General features: G+C 37.6%; 1 long non-coding RNA gene across 1 annotated transcript; it reads right to left on the reverse strand.

Moving 5' to 3' along the window:
• Positions 1 to 14243: 14243 nt before the first annotated feature.
• On the reverse strand, positions 14244 to 22800 carry LOC127999149 (uncharacterized). The gene is made up of 3 exons (XR_008171978.1): positions 22167 to 22800; positions 21943 to 22064; positions 14244 to 16823 (listed from the first exon to the last, which is right to left on the reverse strand). It is a non-coding gene; the product is annotated as an uncharacterized LOC127999149 (long non-coding RNA).
• Between the last annotated feature and the right edge of the window lie 4076 nt (positions 22801 to 26876).

Raw genomic sequence — 26876 nt, forward strand, 5'->3', positions numbered from 1 at the left:
AATCTGATTTTAGAGTTTACTGTATAAGCATTCAAAAAAAAAAAAATCATATATAATGTACCATTGTACAATGTATTAAATGTACCTACTTCGTTTATGATACTGAACCATATAGTCTTTTTAAAATAGTCAAATCTTATGTTTAAGGTGTCACCTTTTCTGTCCCTGGTCAGGAATACATTTTAACATTAAATTCTCCAGTAGTTACAAATGTATGATAGAGTGTAAATACAACGCATGAGGATAAAAATCAAAGAGTATTTTAATTATCACGGGAGAAAAGGGTACATCCAACACAAATCTTCAACCATTAGAACTTCAAGACATAACATATTTAACATCAATCACAGACCAGGTGGAAACAGACAGGGTATTTAAAAACAAGGAAAGTAACCTGGAGAATGGAAACAGGTGGGGATCAATCAATTAACAAAATGAGGAACGGGACATGACCAAAATAAGGAAACACAAAAGGAAAAGAAGGTCCACGATCGTGACAGTTCACCCCCTCCTGGAAGAGATATTCCAGCGGAGGGAGGGTGGGGGTTCTGGAGGAGGGCATGGGTCAGGAAAGGGGCAGGCAATGGAGAGGAAGCATGGAACCAGGGTGGAGTGGATGGAGGGAGGAGACAGGGAGAGGCCAGAGCAAGAGAAGCCAGATGGTCATCCAGAGACCAACCAGGATGCTGACCGACGGTGAAGTCGACGGAGGGAGGAGCCATGGAGGAGGAGGAGCAGACAACACCAGGGGGGCGACTGACGGAGACTGCGCCAGTGGATGAGGAGTCCAGGTTGGAGCGAAGCAGACAGAGAGCCAGGGTGAAGCAGAGGATCAGGAGGGCCAAGGCGGAGCAGAAGGCTCAGGCGACCAAGGCGGAGGCAGGGGCCCTGTAAGAACGCTGCAGAGCTGAAGTGACTGATGATGGAGGTGGAACTGGAGGGAAGGAAGAGCCTGACAGAGCTGGAGGGATGGAGTGATGAGGCGAAGCCAGAGGAATGGAATTCCCAAAGCGACGGATGGTTGACGACTGACCAAGGTGGAGCCCGAGGGATGAGGGAACCCGGTGGAGCTGGTGGGATGCCAGGCTATGGTGGAGATGAGGGAGCTAAGAGCCAAGGCGGTGCTGCTGGGTCGAAGGACCGAGGTGGAGTCAAGGACTCGGAGGCTGCAGGCAATCCTCACACCAAGGTGGAGCTGGAGACTGGATTTCCCGTGGTGAATCATCACGCTTAGATGGTGCTGACTGAGGGTGAGCTGCGGGACTGTCTGGCACCAGTGGAGATCTGGTTGAGGAACTGACTGATCTAAGAGGAGGTGGGAGAGGGAGGCTGGGAGGGATTACAGGAGGATCAGGGCTGGACGGAACCAGCAGAGATACAGGAGATTCAGGGCTGGACGGAACCAGCAGAAATGGAGCAGAGGAACTGACTGGTCTAGGAGGAGGTGGGAGAGGGAGGCTGGGAGGGAACACAGGAGGATCAGGGCTGGACAGAACCAGCGGAGACACAGGAAATTCAGAGCTGGACGGAACCAGCGGAGAAACAGGAGATTTGTGTAATACCTCACCGAACCAGTCTATAAGGTCCATTTGAAAAATGTCCATTAACTTCAGAAACCAGTTTCAGCTCACCCACAGTCTAAGGAGTATGGGCAGGGCTCTCCTCCATGCCCTCGGTGCTCACCAGTAATCCCACAACGCACGGTGTTGTCTGCTCACACACCTGGTCAGACACTGCTAGAGGATCAGGCTCCATGGCGACGATAGGCTCCGTCGTGGTGTGCTCAGACTCTCTGTCTGTGGTGGGCTAAGGCAGCTTCTCCGTGCAGCGAGATGACGGCTGGCTGATCTCTGGTTCGGGAGTGGGGCTGGAGATATCCTCCTCAGTGGGGCCCACGGTGAACAGGGATCTGTTATACACCGCTCGCTCATGCCGGTGTAATAAAAAAGTATAGAGCGAGTGGTCTGGGAAGTTGGTAATGCACGCCAGATCGATAAAGTCCCTGGTGTGGTCCTCCAGCGAACATTCTAGATAGTCCAAGCACAGAAGTCGGACTGCTGGGATAGCCATTCCGGGAGAGGGAGAAAACAAAACAGAAAGAAAAATCGCTGCTAAACTCACTGTTGGGTCCGAAATTCTGTTACAAATGTATGCTGGAGTGTACATACAACGCACGAGGAGGATATAAATCAAAAGAGTATTTCAATTATCACGGGAGAAAAAGGTACATCCAACACAAATCTTCACCCATCAGAACTTCAGGACATAAAATCAGCATGCATAACATATTTAACATCAATTGCAGACCAGGCGGAACTAAACAGACAGGGTTTTTAAACACAAGGAAAGTAATCAGGGGAACGGAAAACAGGTGGGGATCAATCAATTAACAAAACAAGGAATGGGACCTGACCAAAATAAGGAAACACAAAAGGAACAGAAAGTCCATGATCGTGACACCAGTAAAGTCTTGACTTTATGTCTCTACAATCAGTTCACTGGCTCAAGCAATGGCATGACTTTTGGGGCAGGACTTAGTGTCTGTGCGAAAATGGGGCAAGTGTATGAGAAACCTGTTTGGAAACAGTCATTATTTTTGCAGTTTGGTCACCTAGTGGGCATAAATACTGAATGACCAAATGCATAAACAGTTAATCCCACTGAATTCATGTTCTCAGTTATAGTAGGAATCATATGTGTGTTATGTAACATTTAAATTAATCTCTAAAATTAAATCACACCAAACAGGGACTGAGCAGCTCTTTTATTAGGAAAAGTGAGTTCCCTTCTCTTTCTAGCACCATCCAGTTTCCTTTTCAGGCAACAGGCTGACTCACATACCCTCTGTTTCTCCTCTGTTCCTGAGTCATGATGAGCCTTGACCCCTCCTGCGCCTCTGAGCTGCAAAACAGCAGGTGCAGCAGGAGCTGACAGCTCTGAGAAATCCCCCCACTACCATCCCAACACATGCACGAACAAACACTCACATTTTACTGCCTGAGACTCCATTTACATGTCTGTTAAACTGCTTTTGCTAGCTGGAATTAAAAGTTTAAATGTGCATTATATTGTATTCTGAATAAATGTGCTAAAACTGCCATAGCTACTGTGTAGAGAAAAACGAGAATAAGGGTGATGCTGCCATGGTAAAATTACTCACATGAACCACTAACCCAGTTTTTTTTTACCCAAACAACTGAATATTCCTGGCTTAGTGAAGGGTAGAAGAAGTGAAGAAGTGACGTGACAATCAGCCAAGTATGGTGACCCATACTCAGAATTCGTGCTCTGTATTTAACCCATCCAAAGTACCCACACACAGCAGTAAACACACAGAAACCATGAACACACACCTGGAGCAGTGCAGGAGTCAAACTAAAATTTGGTTAGGTGCTGATAGTGGCATGGAATATACACACCACACCTTTAATAATTCCCTTGTGTTCTTTTCTTTTTGCACCCAAGCACTTGTGGAAATGTGGCAGCTTATTGATGGGAATGAGATGCTTTGCAAAGAATTGTGTGTTATTTTATTTTATATTTTATATAAAATCTTGTTGGTGGATAATAGCTGATTAGCTACTAGAGTTTAGCTTGCAAAGGTATTACCCCATCATACTAAATGCTGATGAAGATTTGAGTAAGGGTATGATCTAAGCAGATTCATATCATAACAACTGGTGGTTATGTAATGGGGGAACAGTGTGTGCTCCAGAGCTGCATTTGTCTGCCTAGACCTGCCATTCATCTCGGATCCTAGCAAATAAAACAGACAAACTACTACTCCTCACCCACACAAACAAGGACTTTTAAACTCTGCTGCACTTTGCTTCACGGAAACCTGGTTGAACGGAGCCATTCCAGACAAAATGAGGGAAACCATACGCAGTGGATTATGTTTTTATATCAATGAAGGCCGGTAGAGTACATACGTGACCATTTTACCACCCAGACTCTTTCATAATCATTCTTTATGATTTTAATAAAGCTAATCTCACCTGCAAACTGCCTAAATACAGATTGCTGCACAGTTTTAAAGGATGCATATCACTTATTTAACATTTAACAAGCACAAACTTTGGTTCAATGCAAAACTCAAACATCTTCACCAGGCCAAAGAGGATGCCTACAGGAGTGGAGACAAAGCCTTGTACAAACAGACCAAATACACATCGGATAGGTAGATAAGAGTATCTACTCTGAAAAGCTGTTTTCAAGCATCTATGCTACTTTAGTGTAGCAAGGCCTGAAAACCATCACCAGCTACAAGACCCAATCCCTTAGCACTGGAGTATCATCTTTTAGTCTATGGTTTGAAAGAGTTTTACTACAGGTTTGAAAAGCCTTGTCTCACACCCCACGCCTGCTCTGACTGTCTCACAACACAGCCATCAACACCCTCCCCCTCCCTCCCACTTACTGCTTCTCAGCCTGCATTTAAGATCTCTGAAGATGATATACACAAAGTCTTCAGGAAACAGAAGATAAGGAAAGCCAAAGGTCTAGACGATGTCTCTCCAGCCTGTGCTGTCCAACTGTCACCCATCTTCACACTGATCTTCAACAGATCACTGGAGCCATTTGTCCCCTCCTGCTTTAAATGCTTCACCATAATTCCTGTAGCCAAGAAACCAAAAATCAGGGAACCAAATGATCACAGACCTGTTGTTTTAATGTCTGTGGTCATAAAGTAATTTGAGAGACTGGTGTTGGCCTACTTGAACGACATAACTGGACCTTTGCTGGATAACACCATCATCCTGGATACCCTCCTGATTAAACTGACACAGCTCTCTGCACCCACCTCCATCTGTCAGTGGATCATCAGCTTCCTGACAGACAGGCAGCAGCTAGTGAGGCTGGGAAAACTCACATCCAACACCCGCACCATCAGCACTGGAGCTCCTCAGGGATGTGTGCTCTCCCCTTTGTTTTTCTCTTACTACACAAATGACTGCACCTCTAAAGACCCCTGGTTTTAGGAGAAACCCCCCCTGCACCCCCCACTCACTATCACGATCAGCACTGTGGCTACAGAAGAGTCATTCAGTTTTCTGGACACCACCATCACACAGGACCTGAAGTGGGGCAATCACATTGACTCCATTGTGCAAAAGGCCCAGCAGAGGTTGTACTTCCTTTGTCAACTAAACATGTTCAACCTTCCACAGGCGCAGATGACACAGTTTAACAGTTCTGTGCATTTCTTTAACTGTCTGGTTTGGGTCAGCCAGCAAATCAGATATATGAAGACTGCAACAGACTGTTAGAACAGCTGAAATGGTAATAGGTGTGTACCTGTCCAACCTTCAGGACTTGTACAAATCCAGAGTGAAAAATCAGGCAGGTACAATCATCACAGACCCCTATCATACCGGTCACAACCTGTTTACACTTCTCCCCTCAGGCAGACGTGCAGATTTCTGTCGAGGCATATTTTCCCCTCATGTTATCTCCAGCTTAAAAAGCTAATACATAAATGACCACTTGTCTTTTTAATTCATTTCCTAATAACTAACTATTATTATACTCTCTCTCTCTCTCTCTCTCGTATTGTTAATACATATACAGTACATAGTTTTATTTATACAGCTTTATATACAGTAAATAATCCACAAATATATACATAAATATTCTGTTCCAGATGTATACCACATTATTATTATTATTAGTTAAATGTTTTCTTTCTCATTTAAATGTTCTTTCTGTTCTCAATTTCACACACACACACACACACACACACCCGCAGAGAGCATCTTCTACTCCCAGCAAATGTGACCATAATATTTTTTAACTAAAGGGAGCATATCATAAATTTGTCATCATTTTTAATAACAACAATAATAATAATTCTTATTATTATCTATATAATTGGTTATAATTAGTTGTTATGATTAGTTATACTATTATTCAAGGTTTATTATATATTTTTAAAATTATAGAATAATAAATGTATCATTATTATATAGATTTTTTATATTAATTTTATTTCAACATTTAATTTATTATTAGTAGTAATAATTAATATTTTAAAGACAATTCCCACTTTTTCACTGACCATTAAAATTGCTTTTTGCAGTTGTCCAGTGTTAACCTCATACTGTATTAACCAGACAGTTGTAAAATGAGCTGTTTTTGCAGCTTAGCTGTAATAATGGTGGAATGTCTCTGTGTAAAGTCCCTGCATTGCATACATCCTAAATGCAACATGTGCTCTTAAAATAAAGCAAAGCATTGTTTTGACTCTATATCTGATTTTGACTGACACAAGGAGAGAGCCAGTGGCAAACAGAGAGCGATCCCTAGAGGGGAACCTTTAAAGTTAATTGAATCTACTTAAATTTGATTATGTAGCTTTTAAACATACATGCTGAATAAGCAGGAAGCTCTGAATGTTAAAACGTGGTAACCATACTCCAGCTCAAAATTATTTATCTGCTCATCCCCCACCCTTTTCTTTCCAGCTCATTTTCTCTTCCTATGCATGGCTGTAACATGATTCAGCACTGAATCTGAGAGTCAATGATATGCAATAATACTATGGACTCAGAGCCGACCAATGAGGAGCCGGGACAGTAGACACACCTACATGATGCCACTCTCTGCCCCATGGTCTCCTTCTAGTCTCTGAGAAAACAAGCACTTCCTGTCCACCTTAACCCAGGAATCCATCACTGACGCCACTCTGTAGAACTTCTGCTCATCATCTCTCTCTTATCAGTTTTCAAAATGTTATAGCCAGGATTATTGTTAAAAAAAAAAAAAAAAAAAAAAAAACACACTTGAAATAAAATACATAAACTGAAAAAACATAATATTTTAAAACATATTTTAGCTACAGCAATTGCCAAGGAAACATTTCCACACTAAAATAACTAAAACAATTTTTTTTTTAACTTAATAAGTTTATATTTTTACACATTAAAAAAAAAAATATATATATATATATATATATATATATTTTTTTTTTTTTACATAAAACACAAAAGGTTACTAAAGCTTTCATTGGAATAAGAAGTAAAATTAAATTAAAAAACAGCATAATTCAAAATTGTCACGGTGCATCCCAGAAGAAGGCACAAAGATGTTTAATAGCGTTCCAACATGAAGTTTAATCCATACAAGAATAATCTAAACATGCTGAAGTAACACACATTAACGTAAACGGTGAATGAACCATATGAGGGGCCGAGAAGGAATAACTAAGGCATGACAGACAGTGATAATGAACAGGTGTTATGACTAGATGAGTGTACATGATGACCGATGACTGGCGGGAAACTAAGACAAAGAAACACATGTGGCTAAAGAAAACAAAGTCCATGAAAGCAAACTAACTGATTGTATCTGTGAAAAAAAAAAAAAAAAAAAAAAAAAAAAAAAAACATTCACAAAACCTATAATAGTATATCAGTTATACTAAAATAACAGATTTCTAAAAACAGATTCCAGCATGGTCTTTTCCAAGACCATTATTAAACAATGACTTGTCATTACTCATATTGCAGAAAAAAAACTATTGATCCTCTGTTCTCTATTTATTTTTTTATATATTTTTTTTTACAACATTTCTTGTAAAATCGTAGTTCTCATTCCTCCTCTGTTGCTTCAAGTTATTTCTTCTGGTTTGGATAACACTGAGAGTTATTCTGTGTTGAGAGCAGTTTCTTTTAAATCAGCCTCTGGAGGTGCTGCCAAAAGGTAATAATTCCCTGTGTGAAGTTCAATCTCTCACATCCTGAAAGTCAGAGAGCGATTGTGACAGGCTGAGTCAGCAGCACTGAGAGTTGTGTGAAAGGAATGTATTACACATGTGCCTCTTACACTCAGTTAAGGACTTTCCCCAACTGTACGCCAGCACACTGAACTCCTCATGAAAAGTACAGGGCTGTTTCTCCTTTCAAAGTACAGAGCTGTTTCTTTAGTTAGAAATTCTCTATGCTCAAAGTGCCCATTGTGGTTTAAAAATTAAATGTTCAACAAGTAAATATGTGTGTGTTGTTTGAATGTCCACATAGTATTGGAAAACAATGAATTTAAAACTCAGACATAGCATCTTAATTTTAGTCACAACGTACAAAGCAGAAAAGCTTAAACTTCAATTGTGTTTGCCGCAAAAAAAAAAAGAAAAAAATTTAACCACAATGAAAACAGCAGTCTAGTTTTCGCTGGTCTGTTGTCTTTCTGTTGTGGGCGGTAGTTTATAACACATTCATATTCAAGGAATATAGATTTCAGGCTATTGCCAAAGGTTAAGAGAAGGATATTTTATGTTTTTACAACAACAACAACAACTACTACATCATAACACACAGGTCAATGTAGCTTTGAAGCGATAGGCACATGAGATTAATAAATGTTAAAGCGGCGTAGGAGGAAAACAGCACAGTATTGCATAACTATGCAAGGTGCAGAATCCCACACATACAGCAGCCCCTATATCTACAGTATTTGGCCACTTTAGTGTCAGCTTATATAACATAATTCTATAACAAAAAAGTGACAGAAACTAAAATATAGCATGAATAGGAAAGGATACTTGTGTGAACTTGACAAAAACTGACTTCATTGGGATTTTAGGTAATGACATTAAAAGCCTTTATGCATGTCTAAAACTGTTCAAGTCATTTTTGGACAAAGACAAAGAGTCAGTTTTCATTTTTTTCCTCATACTGTCTGTGACGTGTTGAATAATGAGACAACAGGTGCGTGAACCATTTCAAATGGTCTGACCCAGCTGGTATGAGGTGCATTAAAATATGCCACAGGGTAAAGCAGAAAGTGACAAACAATTCCAGATACAGTCTTTACTGGAAATCTTTCTGTGTTCCTGTAACACTTAAACAAATTCAACAAATGTTTAGTTTAGCACCACACTGTCAAGCATTGATTGGTAAACTATTATTGGAAATATGCAATATTATGTTGGATGTTGAAATAATTACCAGTCATGCAAGGAAAGAACTAACATTTGGTTGAAATGGTTGATGTGATATGGTTTAATCATTGACCTTTGAATGCTTGTTGTTTTTAAAAACGAGAGACTACAGTAGCCTATTGGTAAAGCCATTTTCAGCTGAAGGTCAAGCATGTTCTAGAATCATTGCAAACCGGGTCTCCTCCACAGCAGACCACTTAATACCTGCAGCATCAGTCAACACGGGATCCAGCATCCACCAGCAGTGATATATTTTTACCCACTGAAGATGTGACCTACTTTACAACTGGCTGAAGATAAGAGACCAAAGGGCAGCTCCTACAAACCATGTAATCATACATTAGACAACACTCTTGGCTTGACTGATAACTTAGAAGAATGTTTTGCAGGCTGTTGTTGCTCTGCAGATTTAGCATCAAGTTGTTGGAGATTCATAGCGTGTTGTACCAGCCACACTAAATATAGCGGAGATTCCAGAGAGTGCTGAACAGAACGCCAGAGCAGCTTCGGCCTCAACAACTGACTGACTTTTACTAATTGAGGTCAATATCTGGAACAAAACAGTAAGACAGACTCCAAACCCTGAATCTATTTGTTCTGTGAAGAGGTGCTAAAAGTATAAACAGAACACCAATGTTCTTGCTCTCGGTGCACAACACATTGGCTATCCATGCCATCTGACATAGCTGCAGTGGCGTGCAGCATTAACATGATTTCTGCATGCCAGTGTTAAGGCATACCCAAGGATCCAGACCAAGGCTAGACATCTCAAGGCCAAGATCTAGCTGTCCACTATAATGAACTAAACTGAGAAAATTCTAAATTCATTCCTACTCTATACAGTGGTTTAGAATCACAGGATGGATTCCACGGAATTCCCTATAATGAAGATCATTCAATACCGACCTGTGGTTGAAGTAAATATTATCTTTAGTGCAAGTAGACTGTGGTCCATAAGTTGAGACTGTGCTTTCAGACCCAGATCAGAGCCATGATTCTCAATGCCAAGAACACATAATCACACACCACAATGATGTCTAAGGGCTGAAGATCTGGAGATCTAGACCAAAGCAAGCTTCTGGACATCTTGGCAATCCCCACCTGAAAACAGTATCAGTTTCCTTCTCGAAATGAAAACAGTCATCAGAATCGAAAAGTTCTTGACACAGGTAACAGGCAGCATTGTGGAGACATGATTACAATACCAGACTGGCCCATAATGTCTCATCTTGCTCGTTCTTACCAAAATACTATTTGAGGATGCTATGACATCACTTTATGTGTTTGTGTCACAGATCATATATATATATATATATATATATATTGTATATATATTATTATTATTTTTATAATTTTTTTTTAATAACATTAGAAAGGAATAGTTCACCCAAAAATCACAATTTCCTGAAGATTTACCCTCAGGACATTCAAAAATCAAGATGTAGATGGGTTCATTTCTTCATCAGAACAGATCTGGAGAAATTTTGCATCACATCACTCTCTCACCACCGGATCTTCTGCAGTGAATGGGTGCTGTCAGAATCAGAGTTTAAACATTTTATTTTTTATATATATATATTTTTATCAAGATATTCAAAACTTCAAACTATTGCTTCAACACACTTGATGTTTTCGCTAGTTAACTGTCCTTGATCTGTGTATAGTTCTCTCCTGTTTCAGATAAGACAACATTTTTTAGTGGAGAAAGTAACATTATAGATAGAAGATGGAGGTATTTTAGCTACAATTTGAAGTTTAAAATGCCTAAATGATGAATTTTGAATGTTTTGTTTTTCAATTCTCAAGACATTAATTGATGTATTGGAGTCGTGTGGATCACTTGTGGATTATTGTGATGTTTATATCATCTGTTTAGACTCTCATTCTGATGGCACCCATTCACTACAAAGGATCCATTGGTGAGTACTGCTAAATTTCTCCAAATCCGCTCGATTAAAAAACAAAACAAACAAACAATTAAACAATGTATCTACATCTTGGATGTAAAAATACTTGTGCAAATGAATAAATACTTCTTAGCAAATGTTTACTTTTGGGTAAACTATCCCTTAGGGTTTTTGCACTTTGGACACAATGTGCTACTCTCTTATTTATACACGAGGTGTGTTTCCTAACAGTCACACGGAAATTTTACGAGTTTTATTGTTTACACTAATTTGGATGAAAAAATAAATACAGAATGTACTCGGTGTTCACTTCTAGTTATGATAAGAGTTTTAACCCTCAGGAGACTTTCACAGAGTCTGAGTTTATTTACACAACACTTCTCCTTTCCAATGCGATAAGCCCAATGTGAATATCAAATACGGCTGCAGTTGTAGTGAAAACATCCTACACTTGTACAGTACATACATGTACAGCACAGAAGTGTGTTTGTCCAGACAATCAAAGTAAATGGGGTCCAATATTATTTTTCCTATTGACACTGCAATTCAAAAGTCTCTTATGCTCACCAAGGCTGCATTTATTTAATGAAAAATACAGCAAAAACATTATTATTGTGAATTATTAATTTAAAAGAGCTATTATATATATATTGTAATAGATTTTAAAATGGTATTCATATCTGTGATGGCAAGGCTGAAATTTCAGCAGCCATCTTCAATGTCACACGACCTTTCAGAAATCATTCTGATACGCTGATTTATTCAAAAAATATTCAACATATCTTCTTTTGTGTTACACAGAAGCAATAATACCATACACGTTTGGAACGACATGAGGTTGAGTAAATGAATTTTTTGTCTGAACAATATATATATATATATATATATATATATATATATTTATATATATATATATATATATATATATATATATATATATATATATATATATATATATATGATTCCAAGCCCAATCGGAATATGAGCAAAGGTTTTTAGTAGCAAGAGTTAAGCAGCTTGAAAACATGTAAAGTCTGTTTCTCAAGCGCACTCCACATCCCAGCTTGTGCCGAACTACTCACACTGTGTCACAGCAGATGCAGATCAGATGGTAAGACAGGCCATATGGTGAAGTTTATCCGTCTCCCTTCTGACTGGAGCACACTCATCTGGAACTGATCCGACTCTGACCGTGCAAAATCTAAGAGGCTACAGACCTCTGACCTCAAAAATCATGCGTTTGTTTCGGGGGTGTTGCAGCCGCTCTGGACCACGAGAATGTGTTTTCTTTAGCTGGGGGAGATGGAGGGACGATATGGGTCCATAAAGGGGTTGCATGATTTAAAGAAGGTGGACATCTCTGAGAGGAAGAAATCTGTGGACTTCCTACGTAGGCCACGTTTCTTAAGCACCATTGACAAACTCCTACGCAAATGCTGCTTCAGAAGATTATCCTGCTTTCTAAGATCCCGTCTTTCGGAGAAACAATATGCAAGCATTGCATATATTTTGTTTGTGGAGAAAGCAATCCCAGAATGTAGCCTACTTTTCACTTTAATAGTACATAAGCATCATTAAAATCCAGTAGGTTTTTTTTGAAAAGTCTTTGTTAAAGAGTTGAACCAAACCAACCAGCTACAAGGTGAACCACAACATTACAATCTATGTTTTGATGCAAAAAAAAAAAAAAGCTAAGTAAATTGGACAAAAAAGACTAGGGTAGAAGACTTGTACTTAATGGCTATAACAAAGAAAAGAATTACAACATCAATTTAAAAATTACAAATGTTACAATAGATGCAAAAGAAATTGTATAGTCACCCATTAGAGAGAGTGAAAAAGAGCAAAATAAATTAAACTGTGCAAAGAGAGAATGAGAAAACAGAACACAAAAGCATCAAGTTAATCAGACAGCATCTTATCGACCGACAGAGTCCACAAGACACACGTCCAGGTCATTAGTTGAGCCTCATTGACCCATAAGGTCAAGTCTAAATGAGCAGCACTAGTGCTCCTCTTATCATTAACTCACAGTCCATTTCATTTCAAATATTAACATAACTGAATGAGTGGAGCTACTGCAACTCTTACCTTTGGACGACTTCTGCAGAGGTCACTTCAGCTTCACTCCAGTTTAGTTTACTGAACAGTAATCTTACATAATATTTTAAATATTTATTTCCATTCATATGGTTTGTTATGTTGTAAAATCATTTCCTCAAAAAATAAAAATAAAAATAAAAATAAAAAACCCTGTTTAACTAATGGGAGGACATATGGTGGCTGTTTTAGCTCTTACAGAGCCATGGGTTGATGTAGCTGACGGCAGCTCTTTAGTCTTGGGTGTGCCACACTTGTATCATCCAAGAAGGTCAGACCGCAAACCTCTCTGGTCTACAGTGGTTTCCCTTGCTGCCCATTTCAGTCCAACACACACACACACACACACACACACACACACACACACACACACACACACACACACACACACACACACACTGTAAAGTCTTTGCCATGTCTGAAATCTCTCCAGAAATATAAGAGCAATTATGCAGTAGGTCATCTATTCAGCTTTACCACCTGTCCCCTCAGACCAGCGAGAAACTTGCTGAAGGAAATGAAACTGAGCAGTCAGAATGAGTTTTTTCTTCAATATACCACACTGTGACCGAATATAAAACAACTGCTGGTCTGTTCAGCTGATGTGCTACAATCACAATCAAAACAGGTTGTTTTTCACACAAAGTGAGGTGCTGATCCTCTACTATTACTGTTTTTATTACAAATGTTTAACTCAAACAAATACATACAAAAAAAAAAACTATAAATGCCTAGTTTGAAACATTATGATTTTTTTTTTTTTTTTTTTTTTTATCAGTTGTCCTAAAAACACAAACAACTTTCAGTTTCACTTGGCAAATTTGTAGAACTGGTTTGTTAAGCTCCAGACTGATACGATATGTTCACATACACAAACCATGTTCGGTTTACATACCTTAATCAGTTCTGAAAATGTACTATAATTTTAATGCCAGGCAGATATTTTCATTGTTTATTATGAAGTACATCAGCGCGATAAATATCCAGTCATTACACATCGAATAGTGGTTGAATCATTTATTATTTGTTACACATAGCAGCAGAATTATGGGACTTACTGGATAGACTGCCACTCAATCTGCAGGACATTTCCATTCAAAACAATACTGAAACCTCCACAAATTAATTTAGTGATAATTATATTCACACACACACACACACACACACACACACACACACACACACACACACACACATATATATATATATATATATATATATATATATATATATATATATATATATATATATATATAATTAAATTCACACATAAAAATACAGCTTAAAAACTTTATGTATATATAGGTTTCTTTTTACAATTTTCAGTACAAAAAATAGTGAGGTTAGAGATCTGTGTCTGCGATATAAAAAAAAAAAAAAAAAAAAAAAAACTAAACTAGTATTCTCCAAAAAAAAATTCACAGGAATTATAGATCTGTAAGGATGTAGGTGCATTTTTTTAAGAAAGGGACTTTCTAGGGTCTATGAGGTCATCAACCTCCTGTAACTCCTCGTCCTGCACCAGATTAATGTTGATGAAGCAGGTCTCGTCCTGAGGAATCAGTTTGAAAACACTGCTAGGCTGACTGCTGGGCCTCAGTGAAGCTCTCTCCCAGTCTGCAGAGATCTGCAAAACGTTACAAAAAAGATCTTTAAATGTCACAATAAATAACTTCCAATTTTCAAAGCTTCACCAAATTAAAATGCCTTTTGTAGATGATCTAGTTTGTGCACTCAGTATGAGCTGAAAGGAGCCATGCAAATCAGCCATTCACCGGTGTGTCTGGTGCAGGGGTCAGTCAGAGGTTACCAGGGCTTGGATGTCTATAAAGATGGGTCTGTGGGGGTGAGTCAGCATTCACAAGCATTCAGACGTTTCGTAATGAATTGATTTAACAGGGGATGAGATGTATATGTGAAGAAAGTTTATAATGCTACAACATTTTTTTTCTTTTTTTTAAATGAAGTTAACTTGAACATAATATGCTTACTCACATAATTTAAATTATATTATAATACAGCAAACTGATGATTAACAATACTGTTAACAACAACACAGCCAACTATATTTGCTACAAAAACAACCTTTAATAATAATCGTAATATAAATGGCATAACAAACTCTTTACCAGCTGACACATTTCTAACATTCTCACACTTGAGAGACATTCAAAACTAAATACTGTAGAAACTGCTGACTTACAGTATGTCATGAAGAGGCAGTGATACTCATCACACTAACCTTCTGACTCTATCCAGTGATATAAACCTACTCTTTCACTCATTTCAGTCTTGAATGTAAAGAATAATTAACCCCATTAAAACGCAACATTTCCTTTGGCTGGGCGCTTTTTCCAATGAGGATGGAGAGAGAGGCCACTCCAGTCCCCCATGTCCCAGGCACCTCATTCTGATACAATAGTCCATCAACAGTCCTGTTATCAGAACAGAATGTACAGCGGGTGAACTGAGCACCACCAGGCACCTAGTCATGTCATGTTTGAAGAGCCTGAGGAGACAGCCACCCCTCCAGAGCACTGTTTTCTTTCCTCTCTCCACAGTCACCTCCTCCGAGTCTAACTGTCTCTTGTCTCGAGGACACATGCGACCCTACGAGCTGCTTTAAGCGAGGAGTCAGTGCTCTCATGAACAAAACACGATTACTCCACTTCTCTCAAATCTGCACTTGGAGGTCAGTGTCCCTAAAACTAGAGTCAAGCCACAATCTTATGGATTTGTACACTTAGGCTGTATTTTCAAATCAAAACTCAATATGAGTGGGAAACTATAGAATCAACAGGGGTTTTAGGGAATAAATTGACTTTACCTGAATAAATCAATATATTTCGAACAATTTCAAGCCACTTTGGATGGATTTTTTCTGCTTTATATAAACTTTATTACATTTTTGGATTGATTGGAGACTTCACCCAAGTCTCATCATTAGCACTCTGACGGCACAAAAACAAAGTACAAAGAAGTAGAGTGAAATATGTGAAGGTTTAATGAAGCTATTCTAAAGGGTTTTTACTTTCATCCTTTAAGTTTCAACTTTACCAGTCCACCAAGACCAAATACATTAACACTGTCATATCCATTATCATGTTAAAACTATTCTGAGAAAAATAAATAAATAATAATAAATAGTATACACACACACACACACACACATACAATTATATATATACATAGACCTACATTTCTGTTGTATTCATTTCTATTCATGATTAAAAAAAATATATAAATCTATATAAATTCTACTCAATGTAAAGCTTCTGCAGTAGTATACTTTTAAGTCTCATTAATAAAGTATAGTGTCTTGAGAACAGCTCAGCATTAAAGTTGCAGACCGAAGGAATATCATCTCTAAAAGCCTTTCTTGATCTCTGCCCATCTTTCTCAGGCAGCCTGTGCTCACTTCACAGTCCCATGTTTCCCCTCCTAACCTCCCTTACACCCTCTTTCCCGGATCTGTGAATAGTTTACATAGAGGGCTCAGAGGAATGTGAGCTTCTACACCAGGCCTCTTTATTACATAACACTTTTACAGTCTGTGTGTGCAGGAGCTGAATCAGTGAACGAAGTCCTCTATCTTGGCTGGAGAATGATATATATGTGGTTATGTAAACACATAAATCTAAAGGCTATCAATGTAATCTTACATATACAGTACATGTGTGGTTTGAAATGCTGTTATATACCACTGCTATATCAAAGAGTGACAGACACAGTTTTTCCATGGCACTGATGAGGTTCTGTTTGGACTTGCTGATTTCCCCTCTACCGACAGTAGCAGCACCAGTGCATGGTGTAGGTTGCTTTAGCAGGCCAGAAGTGCTGATTATGCATGATGAGATAGACAGAAAACACATACAGATCTGAAAAAGATGAATCACAAGTTAGATGAGCTGAGCATACTGACACTGCAGATGAATAGAGTCATAGTAGTGCAGGGTGTCCATATGATGCTAGTCAATAGATCTGATACTTAAACAGTAAGTTATGTGAAGCCCTACTGATTTTTAAATGAGAAAATGTAATATATATTTTGCATTTTAGCATTGATTGAACTATATTTGATTTATGTATCAGCATTTTGGAACATACTTATTCTTTATATATATATATATATATATATATATATACACATAGTGTTTAAAGAAATCATTAAAGTCTAGTTTAAAATTCTTTCAGGAGTAACATTTCAAACTGAGTAAGGAAGTGACGTAAAGTGATCTAAAGTGACCTTTTGGTTTGCATTCTAAATGTGTTTGTGCCAACTAAACAAAAAGAACAAATATCACCAATTAATCATTTGGTCTCAAAATCCAGATTTTGGGACAGCATGACATAATTTCCCTCCCTCTGACATCATTGTCAATGAGGGTCTGACCAACCACGATTTATATTGGCCAGCAGCACCCAGCTGAATATTGCTGTACACATATTTGTGCCAAATATCTCATGAACACCAGAAATGTCATAACAAATGGAACGTGTGGGTGACAGACTGCAGGTGAAACTAAAATGAGGGGAAAAGTGCTGAGCTGGAAATACAGAGAAATATAGAGAAAGTTTCTGAGGAATAGAGACAGTGGATAATGTGATAAGGGTTCTTGCATTATAATAATGATTTAAACAGTGTGGAAAATATCTGGAGAGAAGAGAATACAGATCAAATATAGTAACATATATGTTTAAGGGACTAGATTTACTTCAGTTGAAATTCATCCAAATGAAAAATAACCATAATTCAGCCCTCACTGAAACCACTGTGGCTCAGCATCAGTGAAAGGTAAAGAAAAAAGTGGATATAAATGCACACACATACCACTCACAGAAAGTATTTATTTCAGGCAGTATTTATAGACTTTAAGAGGGCAGCCCTTGCTTCACTGGGCAGCTTTATCACTGATTCCTGACAGACCAGAGCGGTACGCTCATGTACTTCTGCTAATACCATAACTGTTCTCAGTTCAGAATAGACAGGTGTGGTTTTTACTACATTTGATATAAGGGAAATGAAATGACATGATGCACCATGCAAAAAGGGTGTGAAAAAAAAACAAAAAAAAAAAAACAGAGAGAGACCAGTGATTAAAGGATTGCCCTTAAATGAATAGTTCACCTTAAAAAAGCCATACTGTAGCAGAATCTTTAAAGTAAGACAGAAGTGTCATTAAAGTCATCTATATAGTTCTGTACGTCATATTCTACTTCTACTGGAGTCATACAATAACTTCACAGATAATGGATAAACAGTTAATAAACATAATCATTCAGAATAATCAGAATTCATTAAAAAGGTGTCATAGAGGTGTGCATTGTCATTTTTGGGTGCTACTTAAGGTTGTTTTCCAGTATTTTTTATAGGATAAGAATAAAGAGTGTTGATTCTGTCTTTTTCTCTTATGTTTTGTAAGTGGTATGTGTGTGCACTTATATCCACTATTTTCTTTACCTGTCACATCTAATAAGAAACCGAATGGAACCTGGAAAAATAAATAAATATCACAAATATTAAGCAGCACAACTGTTTACTACATTGATAATAAGAAATGCTATTTAAGGACCAAGTCAGAATATTGGAACGACCTCTAAAGAATCATGTGACACTGGAATCGAATCCAAATTTTAAAATACATTAAAATAAAAGCATTAGAGGTGTGCATTAAGGTCTTCTTTTAGATGCATTAGAAGTAAAAAGTAAGTTGGACTGCGGGAAAGAAAACTGCCTCGTTAACTATTCTACATTACCTATTCAATAGAAATCATGCATAATACCGTTCGACAGTTTTTGGTACATGAGATTTATTTTTTAATGCATCTAAAAGAAGACCTTCCTTTTGCATACACATAAGCAGACATATACCTTGATAGCTTTTTCACCTTCTTTATTGTACATATCCTTACATCCTAAAAATCAGGCTTCCCAATCAGAGAGGAACTAGCGCCATTTAAATGACATTACTGCAGCTTAACTGCTTTCATGGCAACAGCCACTGAAAAAAAAGAAGGAAAAAGGACGAGCATGGAAAATTTGCATCATGGAAAACACAGCACCCATAAAAACAGACGCTCGAGGATTGGTTATTGAAAACAGACTGAAGCGTTTGCAGGAAATAAGAGAATTGAAAAACTAGTATAAAGCATATATCAGCATGTCCACTGATGTCTGTACTGGCCTCACAAACATGTTCGTGAATATTTTCCCGAGGAGGAGATCATGTATTGTTGTAGGCACTGCTGACATTTCTGTGTTAGAGTTTGACTCAATGGAAGCCAAAACAAATGTCCATGCTATTTATGCTCTTTCTAGGTGAAGGGCATCATGTTCAACCCTGTCATGTTTTGACTATGTCAGAAACAACAACAACTTCTCTGACCTGATATTAGTCAGTCTTTAATGTAGGACAAGCAACACAGAAACAGAACAAATATACTCAACCATATCAACTGTGTTTATTTGTTGTTTACACTAACTGTAGTGTAACAGTGATGAAATATTAAAGGCAGAAAGCAGTGTTATGGATGTTTTTCATCTTTTCTGCTGATAGGAAGGGTTTTAGGACTGTTAAAATGTTACTTGTTAGAGAAACCTGAACAAGGCCATGTAAATTTTGATGTTGTAAGCCATATTGTGTTTGCTATGTTTATTATATATCAATCATCTATTTCTACTGCAGTTCTATATGATGCAGTTTTCTCTTTTTTTTACATAAATATAAAAAAAAAATCCGAGTGTGAAATAAGAAAGTACCAATAGAACGTGAATTTCATAAATACCTGCATCTGTTCAAGGAAGAAAAGCCTAAAAAGTATTTAGCAGAAAAGGGCCATCAGCATTAAGATGCATTCACATTCCCCATCACTCGGCAAAACTTCATCAGTGATTTCAAGCCATTTCAATAGGAACCTGTGCGATCAGGAGTTTAGCATAAGGACGAAAATGCATCTTCCCCTTGCAAACTCAACACTGACCAAGAGAAATCTGCTTGGTTTGAAAGTGGTTTCTGTGTACGCTATGCTTCAAGCTTCGCTACACTGTTTCCCAACCTGTTTTTGCCTGCAAAATGTTGCATATGTAACAGTTATGTAACATTTTAACATTACATTTTGAGTGAAAAGTACAAACTTTCTTCTTCCTTGTAACACAACCCTGATGTTAATGAGTTTTTGAGAGAAACCATCCTTTGCAGTTGGTCAAGTGATTACTCTATCCAGCTTTATTGACTGTGGTGGACTTCACTCATCTAGTGAACAGATAAACAGACTCTCATCTTCATACAATGACCCTGACCACCTCCACTTAAGAACATGGCCAATATCTTTAAGATGTTATGCAAGAGGTACAGAGTCTTTAGGAAACAATGGGCTACAGTAACTATCTATTTGATCAATCTAGAGCTGGAATGAAACTACACTTTAGCAGATTGCGCAGTTTTGCAGTGATAGCAAGGTGATTATGAGAATAATACATTTGTTTTCAGAGATAAAACATGTGTTTGCAGGTCTTTAACTAAAGGTTAAGAGCCGTCTGGGCCCTCAAATGGGAAGATTACCTGAACTGATCAATCTTCAGGATTAGGACTTAATGGTTTTATTCTGTGGACCGTTAAATCTAACTGACTGTGATTCTAGGGGTCACAACCTTATCACTTTCACACAGAGTTCAGTAAAAAAAAAACTATAGAGATAAGATTAGATTGAGCGCATTGATAAATTAACCAGTCCCAACTTGCTCTGTTTTGTAAAAAGCATCATCGATAATTGCCTTTCCATACTAACTAAATGTGTCAGGTATTGGTAAGGGAGGAACTCAGGTGCAGACAGGGATTCTCAAACAAAGGGTTTATTACAAAAGGGGAAACAAAAACCCACGAGGGGGAAAACACGGAGCAAGGTAAAGACTAAATAACTAAAACAGGACTGGACTGACAAGATAAACAAGGACTCTAAATACTAACTATAAACAAACACTCACGGTAATACAAACACTTCTTAAGGAACAATCACAGAGTGGAACAATCACAATCACAGGTACAATCACAATGACAAGTACACATAAGTAGTACAGAAATCACAATGAACCGACGCAAGACAGAGCACACTTGGAGACCTAAATAGGGGAAACAATCAAGACACGACAGGTGGCACAGATGGGACAATCAAGACACGACTAGGTTAACAAGGGGGGCGGGGCAAGGGAACGAGACAACACAAGCACATGGCCCAAAGACAAGGCCATGCGCTTGTACACAAAACATGGGTCTGTCATGATCCTGCCTCAAGACTAGGAAAAATCAAGGACACGAGGGCAGAATCATGACAAAATGAATAAACTACCATTCAAAAAGGTCTTCGTTACATTTTTGAAAGAAGCCATTTGTGCTCACCAAGCATGCATTTATTAAAAGGGACATTGGATTAAACGTTAAATTTTTTAGCTTTTTATTTATTTATTTATTTATTTATTTATTTATTTATCTATCTATCTATTAAAAAAAAGAGGTAACAATCATACCAACTTGGAAAATGGACATCTGATGTCCCCTTTAATTAATATATATTTATATATATATATATATATATATATATATATATATATATATATATATATATATATATATATATATATATATATATATATATGTACACAGCAATATTGTGAAATATAAAAGCCATTTACAATATCCATTTTCTATTTTATTATATTTTAAAATGTCATTTATTCATGTAATGGCAGAGCCCCGGTCTTCAGTGTCACATGATCCTTCAGAAATGTTATGCTTACTTAATATTTTAATGAAATCGTGACACATTTTCTACATGATTCTTTGATGAACAGAAACTTCAAAAGAACAGCATTTATTTGTAAAATATGAATAAAACTTACTAGCTAGTATAAACCGTAACTTAAATATGTACATGAAATGGCTTTAAAAAGGAAGAGAGGACTTTAATAAAAGTTACATCATACTGTTTGTATGTTCTTACCACAAAGATGTTGAAGATAACAAGGAGGATCAGCATCCACAGGTGTCTGTAGGCCATGTGCAGTCCAGCCCAAAGACAGACCAGAGGGACCAGGGTAAACAGACACAATATCGTGGGCACCTCTGAAGAACAAACAGAAAGAAATTGAGTTAAACTTCAGTTGAGTTTGCATGATCAAATAGGCCTATTTGAAAAAAGAAAAAAAAAAAAGAAATATCACAAACGCTTTCTCATCAGTTTTCAGATGAATGGATGCTGACTGTGCTGATTTATCCGTTGCTACATGCACCGGTGCCAGCAGACATGGGTGCTGTTTTCAGTTCCAGAGACAGCTGGCCAGGCATGCTTCAGTTTTTCCATAGTTCAGACAAGCTTTTCACATGCAGCTAGAGCTCTCCGAGCCGATTTATTGACCTGGGGCAGGAGTACAAGAACAAACAAAAACAAACAAACCAAAACAACAGAAGATGTAGAATAAAATGAGTTGTCTCATTAAGCAGGTCACAGTCCAGAGACTGTTCTAAAGCAAATGAGGGCAGCCATGTGCACAATGTGCTTCATGTGGGCAAACAATGCCTCTCAGTGCCAAGACTCAAGCATATTGGCATAAGGACTTTAACCACACTTAGTGTTTTACTTTAACAACAGTAATGAGTTTAACTGCTGAAACGTTCATTCAGCTTGAGAAAGTGGGAATGTTGCAAACACGATAGTTCATTCTAGCATCAACGTAAAATAATCATTTACTTAAAGCCATGGCATTATGAACATAAAAACTAGGTGTTTGCATTTTGATCATTTTAGATTTGAATAATCAACATATAAAGTACTCATGAACCCATTTATGCAAATAAGCAATGACCCAATACAGCAACTACCAGTAAAAATGATGTAACCGAAAAAAAAAAAAAGAATACAGATTTAATTGTATAAAAATGTACATTTGAAACTAAAAATTGTGAGAGAAAAAAATGTGATTGAAAAATTCTAAATTTCTGAATCAGTTAAAAAATATTACAATAAAAAAAATAATTAACCAATAAAGCAGTTTTGTGTTTTTATGGCCAATCATTACTGTCACCCATCCCTAATGAATCTTTTCACTTCTTGTATGTTATACCTAAAACCACCTCCTTTGGCTCTTCTAACACCTCTTGCCCATTTGCAATGTGATTTCTGTCAGTCATAGTACACAATCAGGCAAAACTGCAGCTGATTAGTGAGAGGTAGAGACTGTCTGTGTCATTGTTTCTTTCAACAGGCCTTATTTGCATCCACTCACTTCCTCGACCCTCTGAGAACCCTGTTTTATAATTCATACATTTAATGAGGGAACAAACAAGTATGACTCCAGAATGGAGAACAGGCTGACTCATCCATCACGCTCTCCTTTCATTACATAAACATGGACGTGAGCTCGGCCCGGCACTTCGAGCGCTCCGAACAATGGCAGAAGACCTGAATTAGCTTTTTTAATAAAGCCATTCGGCGGTTATTTGATTTACAACGCATGCATCCGTTCACTGAGGCGACCAGGAAATTTAGTGACGAAATGGAACAATTAGAGGCTGAAATTAGACAACATATTAGCTCTATTTGTTGAAACATATTAGATGAAGCATCAGATGTGCAGAACCCGCATTTAGGGAAAAAGAATATTCATCGGTTTAACCTCCACAACACGGCGCTTCCCTGGGAGCGCTTACTGCATCCCTGATAATGTTAGACGATAATGCATGCACCTGCAGCCTTGTTTGGACATGCTAGCGTATAATCAAATTAAGCCGAGTAAACACCTTGCAAGTTCAAGGGAGAGATTTCAAATAACCCTCAAATACTCCAAGCATCATTGCTGATATCCATGCATGCATAACAAAATACAGCAAATGAGATTATAATTGGCTTTCATTAGAGTGAATGAGGGAGAAGAGAATCAGTCCAATCCAATATCGAGCTTCCTTTAGGGACCAGACTTGCTGTTTGAGAACACGGCGTCCTGTGCTTTCAGTGTCAGCGCCGTCCCAGTGAGTTTCACCAGCAGAACTATAGTACACACATTAGCATCTGTTCTGCTGGTGCTTTGATGTTAATATGGCTCTGATGACACCATGAGTACAAAGACGAGCAGAGTCATGGGTCATACATGACGGACACATCTCTGCGGTGAGCCAGCAGAAGACTTGCTAGCAGAACCAGGCAAACATTACGAAAGACATGGCTTTGAAAAGTAGGCCACGCATTCCTCATCTGATAGACAACACATGGCACAGGGCCACAGTTTAACACCAGGTTAGCACAAAAATGCCATGGTCATTGTTTCCACCTGTCTAAATTTACCTGCTGTTTGTGTTTATCTTACATTTACTTTAATGATGTTATGGTCGCTATTTACATGAACTGATGCTATTGCCATAGAAACTTTGGTCAATTTTACAGTGTACATGTTACAGTGTAACTGGATACAAGTCAGACGGTAACCATCCAATACAGAGAGAGAAACCTCTATATTGCCAATAATTACATGAAAACTACATGGATGTACAATAGAAAGTGTAGATCCTGTAACTGGTTGTCATTTTATTTATAATTTTTATGCATATTTTTATCTTAATTTGTTAATTAAAATAATAAAACAATCTAAATTATATATTTATTTAAAAGATTATGATATCTATCAATTAATGATGCTGTGAAAAAAGGCATAGATTAAATATATATATATATATATATATATATATATATATATATATATATATATATATATATATATATAATAAAATAGGAAAATGCTGTTTAAAATCATTTAAGAGTAGGTATAGCACATTTTAACACAGGAAATGTCAATCTATTTCATGTTAATTACCCAAATAAACATTGTATTGTTACTGTAAGTAATTATTTTTACATGTAATGTAAACTGATGTACTGGTACACTTTTTCATTTTTATAAACTTTACTTCCATTCAGAATTTCTTTGATGTCTTTTTTAGTTTATTGTTCACTTTGTATGCGCTGTTCTCTCTCTCCTCTCCCTGAATGCCATTGCTTTCCATCTCTGTAAGCACATTCCAGCCTGTGGTCTGGGCCTGGCAGCCACTGAAGCAGCAGGTTCCCAAACCCTGAGGAACCACTGCTCTGCTGGAATGGAACTGGCTGGAGCACTTCCTCTCTCAATGAAAACCAGGCTCTCATGAGGCCATGGCTTAAACACAAAGTGATGTACAATACCTCTGATGTTTCTGCTGATATTTCACAACTGAAGTGACTCAGAAAATAAGTTTAATTTGACTGAATTAACCTCACTGCATCAGTTTATACCAATGATATTAATTACTAAGGGTTTTCTAAACAAGGTTTTCTTTAAAAGTTTTAAAGTGTAATTTATTCCTGTGATCTAAATTTCCAGCAGTCATTACTCCAGTCTTCAGTGGCACATGGTCCTTCAGAAATCATTCTAATATGCTGATTTGCTGCTCAAGTAACATTTCTTATGTTATAATGTAAAAAAAAAAAATCTAATCGTGATTAGAATGTGCCAAAAAAAACCTCTCACTGACTCCTACACTTATATATTTTCTGTTAGACTTAAATAGTAATCTACTGTGTATAGAATTAATGAGTCCAACAGTAAATAGGCCAGAAACGACTTTCTAGCTGTGCATGTACAGAAAAAAAAAAATCTATTAAAACCTGTCAACCAATTAGAATCTAGATTTCTGCAATGGTGATGTTAAATGCTGATAGTGGTCCAAGAGATAAATACACAACACAGTGCATTTAGACTGAAGTCATGAAATGATAAAGTGGTATCCGTTAATATACAGTATATAATGACATACATAAGAACTACTAAGAAAAATAAAAGTTTCTCTTAGGAGGAGAAGAGACTCTGCATAGGAGGGCAAGCACTAAGGACCACTGGAGTGAAAAACAGCAGGGACCAAATGTGAGACAGCACTCTGGCTCCTGTGTAAGATGCCAAAGCAGCTGCCACAACATTCAGCCGTGGTTCAGCTCAGAGGATAAAAGACCTTCCTCTGTCCCCTTCTTGAGTGAGCGAACATCTGCCCGGCCAACAGCTTCAATGATAAGGAAAAAAAATCCCCAACTCAGAGAAAAATGGGTGGTTGAAGAAAAGGATCTTGGTAATGAGATGAAAGAATTAGGGAGCGGGAACAGCTGAAATCTTCCAGTAAATCTGTTGGAACACCAGAGGTGTCCAACAACGTTGAGAGAAGAAACAAACAAAGGCTTTAGATGGAAGTACTATATCAACATGCTCTCTGGAATCAAACACTTGATATTCTTTTGTGTGTGTACGTGTTCTTGTGGGTGACATTTGGACATCCTGCGCCTTCCTCTGAACTGTGGGTGTGGGGAGCGTGTCTGGCCTCACGCCAGCATTCTGACCAGACATTCAATACAGCATGTTCTCAGAGAACTGAGACCTCTAGGGAAAACGAATAGTGTTTGTCATAAAAAAAGAGATTGGACAGACTCAGTTCCAGCGACTATTCAAACAGAGGTGAGTTCACATGAGATTTGCCTGTGTTTAAGAAAATTCTACACAGATAATTTAAAGATTAAAAAAAAAAAAACCTGTATTTTTAAATATCGTACATCAAAAAAAGCAATAAGTTGCTATGTATACATTAATGTATTTTATAAATCTATTCATTTTATAAATTATTTTCCAACAGTTAAATGAGGAGCATATAATGCATAAAAAAAATTACAAATTCAGCTCAGCTCAGTTTCCAAATAAGTCACACGTGTTTCAACAAAGCGGGGCAATTTATGATGATTGTTTTCGACAGAACAAATGGGTCCAGACTCTAGATTTTAGATCACATCCTGGGAACATTATGTAACAGTAGTATAGTGGTTGTGATATAAGCAGTTAAGCAAGTTCATAGAGATATGAGATAAAGGAG

Source organism: Carassius gibelio, chromosome A5 (assembly GCF_023724105.1).
Source record: "Carassius gibelio isolate Cgi1373 ecotype wild population from Czech Republic chromosome A5, carGib1.2-hapl.c, whole genome shotgun sequence".
Lineage (NCBI taxonomy): Eukaryota > Metazoa > Chordata > Actinopteri > Cypriniformes > Cyprinidae > Carassius > Carassius gibelio.